At 30.3% G+C, this 14,443-nt stretch overlaps 1 long non-coding RNA gene across 1 annotated transcript; it reads left to right on the top strand.

Moving 5' to 3' along the window:
* Positions 1-11,377: 11,377 nt before the first annotated feature.
* LOC132741233 (uncharacterized) lies at positions 11,378-13,990 on the top strand. Its single transcript, XR_009627258.1, has 4 exons — positions 11,378-11,801; positions 12,438-12,515; positions 12,691-12,790; positions 13,017-13,990. It is a non-coding gene; the product is annotated as an uncharacterized LOC132741233 (long non-coding RNA).
* Positions 13,991-14,443: the final 453 nt, after the last annotated feature.

The raw sequence follows: 14,443 nt of genomic DNA, 5'->3' as shown, positions 1-14,443 counted from the left end.
AAGTAAACCAGAAATTTTTAAGGAAGGAACCCCCTAAATTAAAAAAATAATTGGATATAATTTTGTTCATTTCTTCTGTCAGCTCTAAAATCAAATATGGCCCCGGGTTTGCATTTTTTTTCTTTCTAATAAATGGTAGAAATCGTGTTTTTAGTTTTAAGCTTTGATTTTAAAGTATAAATAGTCATAAAGACCAAAATAGCGGGGATTTTAGAACGCAGCCCCCGATAACGATAAGCCACACAGGACCGATGGGAAAGCACCTCATGGCAAAAAAAAAAACACACGCAAACTAGAGGGGCTACCACAACCGTCAATAATTTACAATATTACAGAAAAATTACAGTAAACACAAAAGACGGAAATATTATCACATGGATAATGGTGCGGAGGCTAGGAGCAAATTTGGGGCAAGAGGATTAAAATAAAATAATAGATGAAAATTAAATGCTCTCATCATTATTACCAAAGCAGTATCTACTTCAGGTTAGCTAATACATTTCTCCATTATTGTCTCTCTTATTAGTTAATAAAATTACAGTGCAATAACGTAGGCATAATGATTTCAATTAAATAACTTAAATTTAATCAACAGTTTTATCTTCTTTCAAATGAATATATAGACATAACATTATTGTAAAAAACGTAACATGTTTATCAAAAAAGACAATATACGATTATAGAAATGAGAGCGGATGATTGAATCGTTTTAATATAAATCAGTAATCAACTCACTGATTCATGACTCTTGGGCACAAACACACATTATCAATAATGGAGCAACTCAATCTCCGACTATGTTTGATTTGTGGGCAGTTTTTAATTGAATGAAAGCTATATCAACAAAATAAAAGTAAACAATACATTTTGGCGTCTAGACAAAAACGTACTTGATAAATGTAAGTGTATAGAAAAAGCAATGCGTTATTCCTCTTCTAAATACCATTCATTTGACGATATAATAATATATGATAAAAGAAAATACGGGAATTTTGATTGGTATACAGAATACTTATTTTGTAACTGTATGTATTACGTAATAGTTATAGCATATTAAACGATTTAGTTACGAGGATATAACACTGGCTGGGATAAATGTCGAGGCTGTTAGGTCGAGTAAAATTCTTTGCAGAAACATCCTGATGTTTCGCCCAGTCATTGTTTCACCCCCGCAGGTAACGTGTTTCATATATTATAACCGTTTTAGTGCAATTTTATAATTGTTTGTAATATAAATTAGCAATAATTACTATGTTAAATGCTTTCCCCTCTTTTGTGCCCTTTCCCCTTTGTTTTAAATGTAAACTCTAGAAACGAAACAATGAACCAATACAAGCTTATAGATATACGAATTTTTTGCTACTTTGAATGTGTGATACACCAAACTCTAACGTCTGTAAAAAACTACACTGATATCTAAAAGTGCAAAACTACTTAACTGTAATATATTTGTTGAGTTTTTTTCCTATATGAAACAATGAAAAAAAAACTGTACTTATATATTTCAATACAGTTTTCAAATCCTAATTGCAAAATGTAAATAGGTTGTAAAAAAACAAAGGAAAAAATTCCAAACCAAAGCCATTTAAAAACCCCCCTAGACAAAAAATGCTTGGGAAAAATTAAAACTTTTTTAAATAGCCCCACATTCATTTCCCAAAAAAGCTCCCTTTTTTTTAATAAGCGTTTTTTTTTAACTTGTTTTAAAATTTTCAAAAAGGGTACTCCCAAAGGCATAAAGCTGATTAAGAAAAATTTTTTTAATTTTCTAAGCTTAAGTACAGCTAGTATACGCACTGCAATAATAAGAATTTACGAAATTTAATAATAATTTCACTAATTCCCGTAATACAAATTTCAAACCTCTTGATGACATGGAAAATAATATTCGTTATCATAGCATTAGAGAACAATATGCGTTTCATCTATCTTGTTTATTGAATTGATCGATTTATTATACGATTTTTTTTAAAATCAAGCATGGTTTAAAGGTATGTTCAAATTCTATATGTTGTCCGCCCTCCTAATAAGAAAAGTCGGACTTGTATTGCAGGGTCGCAAAATTGATCCTCGAAAGTGGCAAATGTATCTTAGACAATAGATCTAGGGCATTTAACCTAAATGTCTCGCAGCGTTCATTCAGAAATAATGAGAGATAAGTTTCCATAATTGATAAAATAGATAAATACAGATAATCCATTTCGTTTTTTTTTACATCTTTTAGCTATCCAGGGATAAGTTGTGTATACTCACAACATGTGTTGACTGTGTGACAGCTGCTTAAAGTCAACCAGTTCGCCATTTTACTATTGTTACATTTTCCGTTGATTACTCTCGGCAGGATTTCGTTTTTATTTATAAAAAGTTAACGGAAGGAATGTTATATTTCGCACATTCAATTAGGAATCGGTAAAACGAAATTATAATGTACTTTTCAAACACTCATTTAGCAAGAGAGGAAGTCGGGGTTTTGAGTTTGAAGCAATTAATTACATCTAGAAATGAATACTTCTACCGGAACTATTTTAAATGACGAAGACCAAAAAATACAAACACAATATCTTTATTTATTTAATGACAGAGAACGAAAAATAAAAAAAATATCTTTTTATTTAATGACAGAAACTATATACATTGATGTGTACTGAAAAGTACCCAACAACAGACGTATAATTCCTTTTTAATACAATGCTTTTAAAATGGTTAGAACCTATTCCATTTGATGTCACGAATGGGAATTGTGCAGAATTTAATACCTCTAAAATCGTGTAATGTCATTTAGAAATTAAGTCTACTTTTGATTCCGTTCCACACGTTTAAGTATCAATCTGCACTTTGATTGATCTTTTGTTTGAAATTATTTTGATCAAATAAACTGTTTATTTAAGGAATTCCTCTAGGCATAGCATTTTCTGGATAAACATCTAAATGGAAGTTTCAATGAATATTTTACATTTTTAACAATAAAAAAAGAATCAATTACAGTTTCAAGAAAGAGCTGCAGTTTATACATATGTTTGAACTGAAGAAAAGAATCAGAAGATCTGAAAGCATTCTATAACAAACATTTATTCTTGCCATGTGGCAGTATCAAAAGACCTTTCAGTCGCATTCAATGTTGACTCACAGTTGTCTATTTGAATAAGCGTAATATCAACAGATAAAAAGCCATAACCTATTTAGCGTTCAGAAAACGTTAACAAGTAATAGAAAGAGCATCGAAACACGAGGCTATTTGATTTGTACGAGGGGGCGTAGCCCCCGAGTATAAATCAGATTGCCGGGAGTGTTTTTTGATGTTCTTTTTCTCTTTTTGTATCATAGTCAAAACATAAAAACACGTTTCCCTGTTGTCACAATATGAAACCCCGGCAAAAAAAGAACCAATGAACGAACATCTGAATATGATAAATCTGTCGCTTTCCTTTTCTCTGCCGTCACAATATGTAAACGCCAGCAAAACTGAGCCAATGGCATGCTCTGGAGTGCGGGTAACTAATACCTGCACTCCAGTTAACGCACTGCGCATGTATATGTATACGATTTAACTCTGACACTTTTTCAACAGAAAGGTCCCCAAACTATGATACAATAAGAATTAAAAAACCCAAGACTTTTCAAAATAACTATTATTACTCATTTGAAGACATAATATACGATTACAGAACATACAATATTATAGGTGTATTTGTTATATATTACATTCTATGTCGATCTACTACTGATATGATAAAGAAAATTATCAGAACGGATCAAAACAGATTTAATTAAACAATATGACGCGAACATAACATTCCTCTACCACACACATAAAATATAGCGTGAGTAAACAATAAACATAAAAAATAACATTTGGTATTATCAGTCAATGACATAATTCATATTTTCCATTTTGATACTAAATGATTTTACAAAATATTGCTCATTTATTCGAAGTATTTGTATAACATGTATTTTTAAAGATCATTAGATACATTTAAACATATTATGATACATATAGTAATAACGTGGTACTTTCATTTTTCTTAAGTCAAAGTAAGCAGAACAAATTAAAACAAATTGTATTCATCTTCTATATTGTATATGTTGCAAATGTATATTTTCTTTCAGATCTCACAATGTTTCTGTGTACGAAGAAATTTTTAGTTTAGTTATTGTATTTCTGAATTTCGTGCAATGCATTCTATTTAAATAATTTGATGTTTTAAAGTTGATTTTAGGTTCTTTTTAAAAAAAAGTGAGCTTTTATTACTAACGTCTTGTCACCAGTTGCTGAAATAAATATCTATAAGTCTTGGACTTGATATTAAAACACTCACTTGTTCTGAAAATATCCAAACATCATTCAATTCTGCTTCTTGGAGCAATTGTTTAACTTGAGAAGCTTAAGTAGTTTGATTTGCACCATTACAAACAATTACGATTAACATTTTTGTCAGTGTATTGTCCAAAAGAATATATTATTAATTGCAATTCCTATTAATTTGGTTGATTATAAATATCAGAAAACGATCAGTTTCACCCAGGTTCAGCATTGACATTTAAAATCCGTTTATTTTTTTCCCTGTAAAGCCTGTCTATTTGCCGTAGTTCTCCGTACTTCACAAGAACAATTAAGTAAACTCAATGTGTGCTGGTATTTCTAATGGTTTATTTACTGAGAGTAAGTAGCTCATGGCGTTTATTGATTTTTTAACAGTTTTGTTTTAGCAAAGTTTTCTCTACGTTTCATTTTACATGTATCACACCATGTTAAAAATTATCTAAAAATTATCGTTAGTCATCTTCAGTTTCTGAAAAAAACCCAACTAAAACTGCATCACCGGCAAAAAGTAATAAATAAATTGAAAGTTGATCAAGAGTCATACAGGCGGTTTGCTCTTGTTGTAGGTTAATTTCTACATCGTTTATAGAAAGATAAACAAGCAGAGGACGTCATATTTTGTTCCCTTGCAATGACCCTATATCACAATAGTACACATCTGACATGTTTAACACACCGTTTAACTTCACTATAAAGTTACTGTATAACATAAGAAAAGCTACCACTTATCCCCATTTAAATAAGTTTAACCCAAAGGCCATTCCAGTACAAAACACCTTTGAAGGTCAATAAAACAACAGTACTGTTTGGATCTGCTTTTTCAAATGTTTTTCAATAAAATAATTCAATAGACATATTTATCTGCAATACTATATAAGCTTTGAAACCAAACATCATTCGCAATAGACCATATCTTTAATCATTCATTTATTATAATTTTGAAAAACAAGAAATAAGCGGTATACCTCACTATTTATTTTACATCAGTTTTAACCCCTTGCTTTATTCAGGTACATGTATAATGACATCCATAGACCATGACTTTGAGAAACATTGTTTATCAAGAGAATACCGTCGCGTAGGTTTTTACGATGTATTTTATAAACTTTTATAACAAAATCAAGAAGGAAAGATGGTGTTTAATAAACGAAACCCCCACACGACCCCGCAACGAGGACCAGCGACCAGTAGCCCAAGAGGAACCCCAAACAAAAACAGGACAGAGCACAAGGCAGTGCACTGGCAGGATAATCACTTTAATGATACATAAAAGGAAGTTATAGTGTAGCCGGCAAGGAAATCAAATATAATCGAGTTAATAATAATAATACATTAATAAATAAATAACACTTAATATATACACTGCTTGTAATACAATCAGATAAGCTTACTTTGGTCGCTGTTTTTATACGCTTTTAAGTTAGTACATAATTCATCAACGTCGCGTGAAATTTCCATTCAATAAAATTCATTTTTATACTCGGGGTTCCATTCATAGAAACACGCTCGTAGTTTATGATAAATAAATTGATGGAAGCTGAACATTCACCGTACATCATTGCAACTAATCTCTTTAGCGTAAATAAATGAAAAAAATATCTGCATATAAGATATAATTTGATTACACATCTAAATAATATTGAAGAACATGTTTTATCTCGTGCTGGTTTATGGCATATATATTATATTAATGGTTGTATATAATCTGGTATGGATAGGGGTTTTTACGCACAAAAGTCGTCAACAGAAATGACTTTTTTTCAAAATCAACAAGTTAGATGTAAAGACAAAAATAATGTCAGTAAACGACTTTTATGAATGGTATTTTTTTTTAAATATAAATAGTTTCTCCTGAATATATGTGTGTACTACCTATCTTTGATTAAATATTATGATAATTAATTAACTGTTCAAAGTGAGTGAACAATTATTATTGTCAGTATCGTGTAAATATCAACTCTTGGCATTTTGCCAGTTGGTCCAATACACCAGAGTAAAACAATATGCAAGTATTTGATTTAAATATGCACTAAGTTTTATCACAATCCAAAATGTTAGGTTTGTACTGATTAATATTTGCCTGTGAGTGTGAGCATATGTCAGGAAGAATTAAGACCATTTAGACATTTCCAACATTGTTGCCATTTGTGAAGTTTTGAACTAACTGTTTTGTACAATTAAATGTTAATCAGAACTATCTATGAATTTGTGATTATTTTACAAATGATGTTCTCGTATAAATTTTAACATGATTGGCATCTTCGAGCATCAAGTGTTTTATATCAATGTTGCAGAAATTAAAGAATATTTATGACAAAATAAACTGTGACAAGAACGCATCCCAGAAATGTCTCTAATCATATCATAAAAAGTAGATTTCTACGATTTCGTCTGTAAATGACTTATGTATTCCAGTGGGAACAAGTGCACATATTAAGGAGATGTCTTAGGTTTATTGTCAATCTCAAACATGCAACTGTGGTCAAGGAATAGTAAATACAGATAACTTAAATTAATCCTTAGAAGTGCAAAGTTTCACAGTCATTATAAACAATCATATTTCGTGACTAAAATGTGCTTATAAGCAAAATTCTTATGACATTGTTACATAATTTGAAGAACCTGTGACACAGACATGTAGATAAATATTTAGATTTAAATAAGGAATATTATGAGTACATGTATAGTGTCTTGAAGGAAAGCAAAGTAACAGAAATTATATATAAAGCCCAGGGAGCTGACAAAATAATAATAAAACTTCAAATTTTAATGACAGGCAAATAAAAATGGGTATGTATTGAAAATATATAAATGCATGGTAATTTATAAATCTGATATAAATAAATGTTAATTGCTACAAAGCATCTTTGTAAATATACAATAAACATGTTTTTACTTCACACAAATTACGTATGTTATATTTAAAATTTCACACACTATAGGTGGTCACAATATATAGTGTCAAATACTGGCAGTTAGTTTTTTTGTAAAGAAAATACTGTCTTTACTTGGTCTGTAATAAGGAATGCAGCTTCCCAAACATAGTAAATTACTTCTCTTATTAAAATAAAACGTATTCAGTTAGAATTTTATAGATATCAATAAATGTATGTGATTTAATATATCACTTCAGGATGAGCATAATTAATAAGGAATTTATAAATGAGGATAAATAAATCCTTCGATGCTATTTAAATAAAATAATTTATTTATTTCAGGATTTCCTCTCTGTATAGATTTTGGATTGTAAACATTTGGGATGAAAGTTTCTTGTGAGTATTTTACTTGAATACAATGAAAAACGAAATCGATTACAGTTTCAATGAGATCCTGCAAACAAAATAAATGTTTGAACTAAAGAAATAACCAAAAGTACTGTAAACATGCTTAAATAAATATTCATTCTTTTGAAGCAACATTATCAAATGATGGTTTAGTCTTTCATTTGTTATGCAGCCATGTAGCGTTTGGTTTGAATCAAAGGATAACTTTTACGCCAGAAACCATTAAGTGACAGTAACACTCACGAATAATGGTTTTTATTTCATTTATAGCACAATGACGAAGCGAACACTCGGTTAACATTTCCTACATGATATGTACCACAAATAAAATATAACAATGTAAATGACTTTAAGTTAACATAAAATTTCCCATTCGCAGCATTTATCTTAGATATTCAAAATCTTTTAAACGTATTTATGTAAATATCTCGCTTGTTATAATAAGTATTTCAAATCAAACAATGGATACAATTACGATTTGCTTTATGATGTTAAAATGAAGCAACTTTAAATTCTTCTAAAGATATCAACACATGCAACTCCCCTTGCTATTAACTGTTTAGACCTCAATTCCTAGACATGTTGCAAAAGGTTTGTCATAAAAGTAGAATAGAGTACATGCATATAAAAATAAATTAATAAATCCATAAATGTATGTTGCATTTTATGTGTTAAAATATTAATTGTTCAATAAATAACTTCCCAATCATTTTCATTATTTTGATTTAACATCTTTTTTATTTTAACATTATCGCATGTTTTAAATTGTCATATTTGCATTATTGATGTTCTTTTTGTTGCATATCGTTCCGGTGAAACATCATGTGGTACTTAAAAACTGGATTTTTTTTAAAGAAAGGACCAACTTTACTTGATATTTGATAGGGAACATGGCTTCCCATACATGGTTCAATCATTCTTTCATTCAAATGAGACATATTGAATGACAATTTTATAGATTATGTGATTAAAATATTGTACTCAAAGGATGAGCATTGTATATATTCAACTTGCAAATCAAAGACAAAGTAAATATACAATTGTCCAAAAACACGGGAGATTTATGTATGCCTTATAATGTAGTCATTTTACTTTTTTGCATCAAGATATTTTAATAATAAAGTGTTCTTTAGATGTATTATATGACATTAAATATTTTGAACAAATAAATGAGAACAAAGATCGGCATGACAAGTTAAAGTTTGCTTGTGTTATTTAATTTTTTTATGACAGAACCGTAATCAACATTATTCCTCAATAAATATTATGCAAAACAATCCTTTATTGAGACGATTTGCGCAGAAAACGAATCTAATCTATTAAATGATGTTATATTTATGTAAATGTCATTTCAGTAACAATCACAACAAGAAATAAATTGTTGAAATATGTAGCATTTAAAATATGTTCAGTTACATACTTTACAGTCTTTTACAGTGTGGCTTTTTGCAACAATATATTAATTTCTTCTAATAAACAGTCTGCTTTAATGTAGATTAAGTGAATATGCCATTCTTAGAAATAAGAAAAACAATCATGTAAAAAATCTTGGTAAATAGCTGTGCTAATCAAGATACAGTATCTTTCATTGCTTAGGAAGATCAAGGATAAAACATCTACACTCACTGTGTGATCTGGTACAATGGACTATATAGTAAACTCGACATTTGTTCGATTGCATTATTAAGATGTTTTAGCTTAAGCGTATAAATGTAAGGGAAAAAATAAATAAAAACAACAAAGTTAACTATGTGTTTAAAAAGTCAAGCAGGTTTGAAATAAAATGATTTCTTAACACTCAATTAAAAAAATGTAAAATTATTTACACATTTTGAATTCGAAAGAAAAAGTGTCCGAAGAATGTTATTAATTTATAATAAAAATGCATTTCCAAAGTATTTTCTGCAATTCTAGCAAAGCACTTAATGTATTGAATTAGTATCTGTTCAGTTATTCACATTTTCTCCATTTACAAGTACATAAGGCATGTTTCACTTATTTTCATAAAATTGGTGGTTAAAGAGAAGTTGTCGATAAGTTCCAATACATATTTTCATTGTATTATTATTTTTTCCATTCTTTTGTTTGAGGACTGAATATTACCATTGTCATATTCTGATGTTATATAACACGGTAGGGAATCACGTGACTTTTACGGTTACGCGTACAGACAATATGGCGGCCTAAAAACCTCGCTTCACATGTGTTTTTCAGGTAATTCTTTATTATATCCCTTTTACTTGCATACGAGACCTGTTGCAGCCTACGCGGAATAAAGAATTGTTGCCGCCTATACCTTATTTTCCACCCCTGTGCTCATAGCTTTTACAAACACTCAAAAATTCAACAGGAATTTTCAATGTTAACAATTATTTTTCAGGTAACTTTCACGCAATCTTTGTATTTTTTATTAATTTGATTAAAGCACGCCGAGTTAGCAAAGAGAAAATGTTCATAGAATTTCTTTATTTGAAAATGTAAATATTAGGCATGTTAAATGTTGACTGGTCATTTTCAATTCCAATACACGAGGGAAAAATGATTTGGGTAACGGCCACGCAAACTTTTATTGTTGATAACTCCCACGCAATATTTTATGCGCAAGCAATATCTATGCAAGCTATAGCCTTGATATTGATTTAACAAAATCATGATCGACGTATTTAGCCTTAAACGTTCATAGAATTTTGAATAATATTTAAAATACCGCCAAAAGGTCCTGGATAGAATTAAGCGCCTATGGGTAGCAGAATACATACTCACGTAAATATATTAAATGAAGTTTCGATATAAAGATATAGATGAATTAATCGCAGAAATTGAAAAACAAGTCTCAAATATAGGAAGGAGGTCGATTCAGTTTAAGCACAATTACAGTTGTCATTTTTCATAGTTTGCAGATATGGACGGTTGCAGCTCGGATATTGTTTGTGGATAATGTTGGAAAACATTTCGTTCATGGACAGGTCTTAATGACCATTTAAACTGGCTACTCGGCACAGGACCTTGTAAACGTTGTTGCAAATCGAACTGTCACAGGTATGGCATTTTACTGTTAATATTAAGATTTTAAAGACATTCAAATCATTTTATCACTTAGCCTCTTATGTAACCAATTATTTTTAAAATTAGTGTCTGTATTTAACATAATTATGTTTTTTTTTAATTCTACAGCAAAAAAAACAACAAAAAACAAAAAAAAACCAAACAACAAGAGGGCCATGATGGCCCTGAGTCGCTCATCAGAAACAACTGCTTTTCAGTGTTGGATTGTCAATATATTCTAATATTAAATTTGAGCATAGAATATGTTTAAACAATGATTTTAAGAAATGCCATGACCTGGGGCATTTAAGCTTTAGCTTAAACGGGACCAATCAAATTAATATGAGCAAACTTGATAAAAGACTACCAAAGAATGCTACAGACAAAGTTTGGTGATCATCAATCAATTAGTTCTCTACAAATAGACATTTAACGGTATTTCTATTTTTAGCTTTAGTGGCCCCTAAAAGGGGCTAATCAGATTAATATAAAAGAGTACCCAAGAATGCTACAGACAAAGTTTGGTGATCATCCATCAATTGGTTCTGAAGTAGAAGATATTTTTAGCTATCGCGGCCCCTAAAAGGGGCCAATCAAATTAATGTGAGCAAACTTGATAAAAGATTACCCAAAAATGCTACAGACAAAGTTTGGTGATCATCCATTCATTAGTTCTACAGGAGAAGCTGTTAAAAACATATTTCTACTTTTAATTTTAGTGGCCCCTAAAATAGGCTAATCAAATTCACATGACCAAACTTGATAAAAGACTACCCAAGAATGCTACCGACAAAGTTTGGTGATCATCCATCAATTATTTCTGTAGAAGAAGATGTTTAAAGGTTTTTCTATTTTTAGCCCTAGAGATGCCTAAAAGGGGCCAATCAAATTAATATGAGCAAACTTGATAAAAGACTTCCCAAGAATGCTACTGACAAAGTTTGGTGATCATCCATCGATTAGTTCTGTACAAGAAGATGTTTAAAGGTTTTTCTATTTTTAGAAGACGATTGTTGACGCATGATGACGGACGATCGACGCCGGAGCATCCCCCTTTGATACTAATAGCTCACCCTGAGCCTTCGGCTCTGGTGAGCTAATAAAAACAACCCTAAAGCATATTAGAATGGGTCTTTTTTACAAACTAGGTAATAAAATCTAGAGGACTTATGTTTGATTGTTATTTTAATACTAACAGTAAAACCCGTAACGTTTCCGATTTGCTGAGCTATAAAATGTTTTACCACAAAAGTTATAAGGTCCTGTGCCGATGTGGTCATTCCGTGAATGAAATGTTTCCCACATTTATCACAATCAATATCCGAGCTGGAAACTTTCATATCTGCAAAATATGAAAAATGTCAACTGTAATTATACTAAAAAAAGAAATACAAAACCTCCTTCTAATATTTGATACTTTTGTATTAAAACGCGACCTAATTGAATGATTTGGGTTTGGTAGGCCTTACGCGAAGTTATTGATGTCCTTGGCAATTTGTGATTTTACAGGTCATGCCTTTTTGAAATTTATTTATCGTATTATTGTAACCTATAAGCAGATGAAGTGTTGTTCGGCCCATATCAAGAACGTCCCAAGACGATTCGTCAATCTAGCTGTATTTATATCTTAGTGATAGTAAAAATAAGCGTGAATTAGTTTAAAAAAATCATTATATTCATTGCATTATCGACACAAATATTGATTAAACTGTTCTTTAATGTTAAATTTTAAGCTTAATTGTCGTGAATTTATAGGTAATAATAAATCTATTTTTATATTCTAGATCCTGGTCCTGGCTGAAATTGAGAGTATTGCAGCTGTAGTTTGTATACCATACATTTCACATGAAAAGGACTGTTAGGTTTGTTGAATTATAATTCTAATATTTAATATATATATATATATATATACTTCTTAACAAAGTATTAAAATTGCAACTACTGGACATTTATCTTGTCTTAATAATACATGTATATTATTTTTAGAATACTTGTGTAACATTATTAATATAAAATTTACATATTTGTTGTTTTCAGGATGCTGCATACAATGGTCTTAGCTAGAGCCTAGAATGAATATTTCTTAGGAATATGCTGCAAGTAACTGAAGGGGAGCAGTTTTTCTTACCTATCATAGGTGAGACTTCTAAATAGCTTCTTTTAAAAAAGTTTTTGCTGTTTTATGTACATAATTTGCTGTCAATATGAAACTTCAGCTGTATCTTAATTTCTATGCTGTTTTATTATGTAAATCTTAGAGATAATCATTTTAAGATAAAACATATCACTAAGTTGATTAATTATATATATATTTAAGATTGACCAAGTCACTTTTAATAAGTAACTTCTTATTTTATTTGCAGAAGCAGTAAGAGACAGCCAACGAAGTATTCAAACACCATATGAAACACTTAAGACATACCAGGAGAGATCTAGAAGAAGTACTAGTAGTAGAGTGGAACAGATTGTAGCTTAATTCTAGCTAAAAGGACTTCTTAAATCGTTAAAATTAAAGCTGCACTTAAACTGTCTTTTTTTGTTAAACAGTTATACTCTGTTACTTTGCTTTATATTAAAATTGAAGTATGTTGAAATGACATTGAAACTTTAACGTTGTGCCAACGTTGAATTTCAACGTTGTTTAAACTTTCAAATCCGAACATAAATCCAACGTTATTTCAACGTTAAAATCTGACCATAATTCAACGTTGTTCAACGTTTATGTGCCTGCTGGTTTAATTCTATCCAGGACCTATTGGCGGTATTTTAAATATTATTCAAAATTATTTGAAAGTCTGAGGCTAAATGCATCAATCATGATTTGTTAAATCAATATCTAGGCTAAAACCTGCATAGATATTGCTTGCACATAAAATATTGCGTGGGAGTTATCAACAATAAAAGTTTGCGTGGCCGTTACCCAAATCATTTTTCTCTTGTGTGTTGGAATAGAAAATGACCAGTCAACATTTAACATGCCTAATATTTACATTTTCAAATAAAGAACTTCTATGAACATTTTCTCTTTGCTAACTCTACGTAGTTTAATCAAATTCATAAAAAATACAAAGATTGCGTGAATGTTACCCGAAAAATAATTGTCAACATTGAAAATTCCTGTTGAATTTTTGAGTGTTTGTAAAAGCTATGAGCACAGGGGTGGAAAATAAGGTATAGGCGGCAACAATTCTTTATTCCGCGTAGGCTGCAACAGGTCTCGTATGTAAGTAAAAGGGATATAATAAAGAATTACCTGAAAAACACATGTGAAGCGAGGTTTTTAGGCCGCCATATTGTCTGTACGCGTAACCGTAAAAGTCACGTGATTCCCTACCGTGTATAAATGTTAAATCTATTTATAACAATAATTTCTATTCTGCCAGTATGTATATATAAAACTATAGCATACGCCTTTAGTATAACAAAATATAATATAATCCCAACATTATCTTTCAAATGTTTGCACAAATTCAAACATTAACAGTTTTTAAGAATTGTATATGTATAATATAACATGAAAGGAATCGAGGGTTTTTTTTAATGCTGTAGACAGGATGTCGACGAAGAACTGTTATGCGACAAATTATTTGAATGTTATTATCCTTATTATGTATCTCGAACAAGACGACTATATGTCTAACGCAGATGTACAATTATTGTAAAGAATTATTACACTTAATCTCTTACAGCAGGCACTTTCTCAATTTTAGGTCAGATATGAACACATTACGATGCAAAATTAGCTTTATGTTCCCATTGTTTTCTATAATATATGTCCTTACTAAAATAA

This window comes from Ruditapes philippinarum, unplaced genomic scaffold, assembly GCF_026571515.1.
Source record: "Ruditapes philippinarum isolate M1 unplaced genomic scaffold, ASM2657151v2 ctg1472_1_1_1_1, whole genome shotgun sequence".
NCBI lineage: Eukaryota > Metazoa > Mollusca > Bivalvia > Venerida > Veneridae > Ruditapes > Ruditapes philippinarum.
This window is presented reverse-complemented; position numbering and strand designations above follow the sequence as displayed.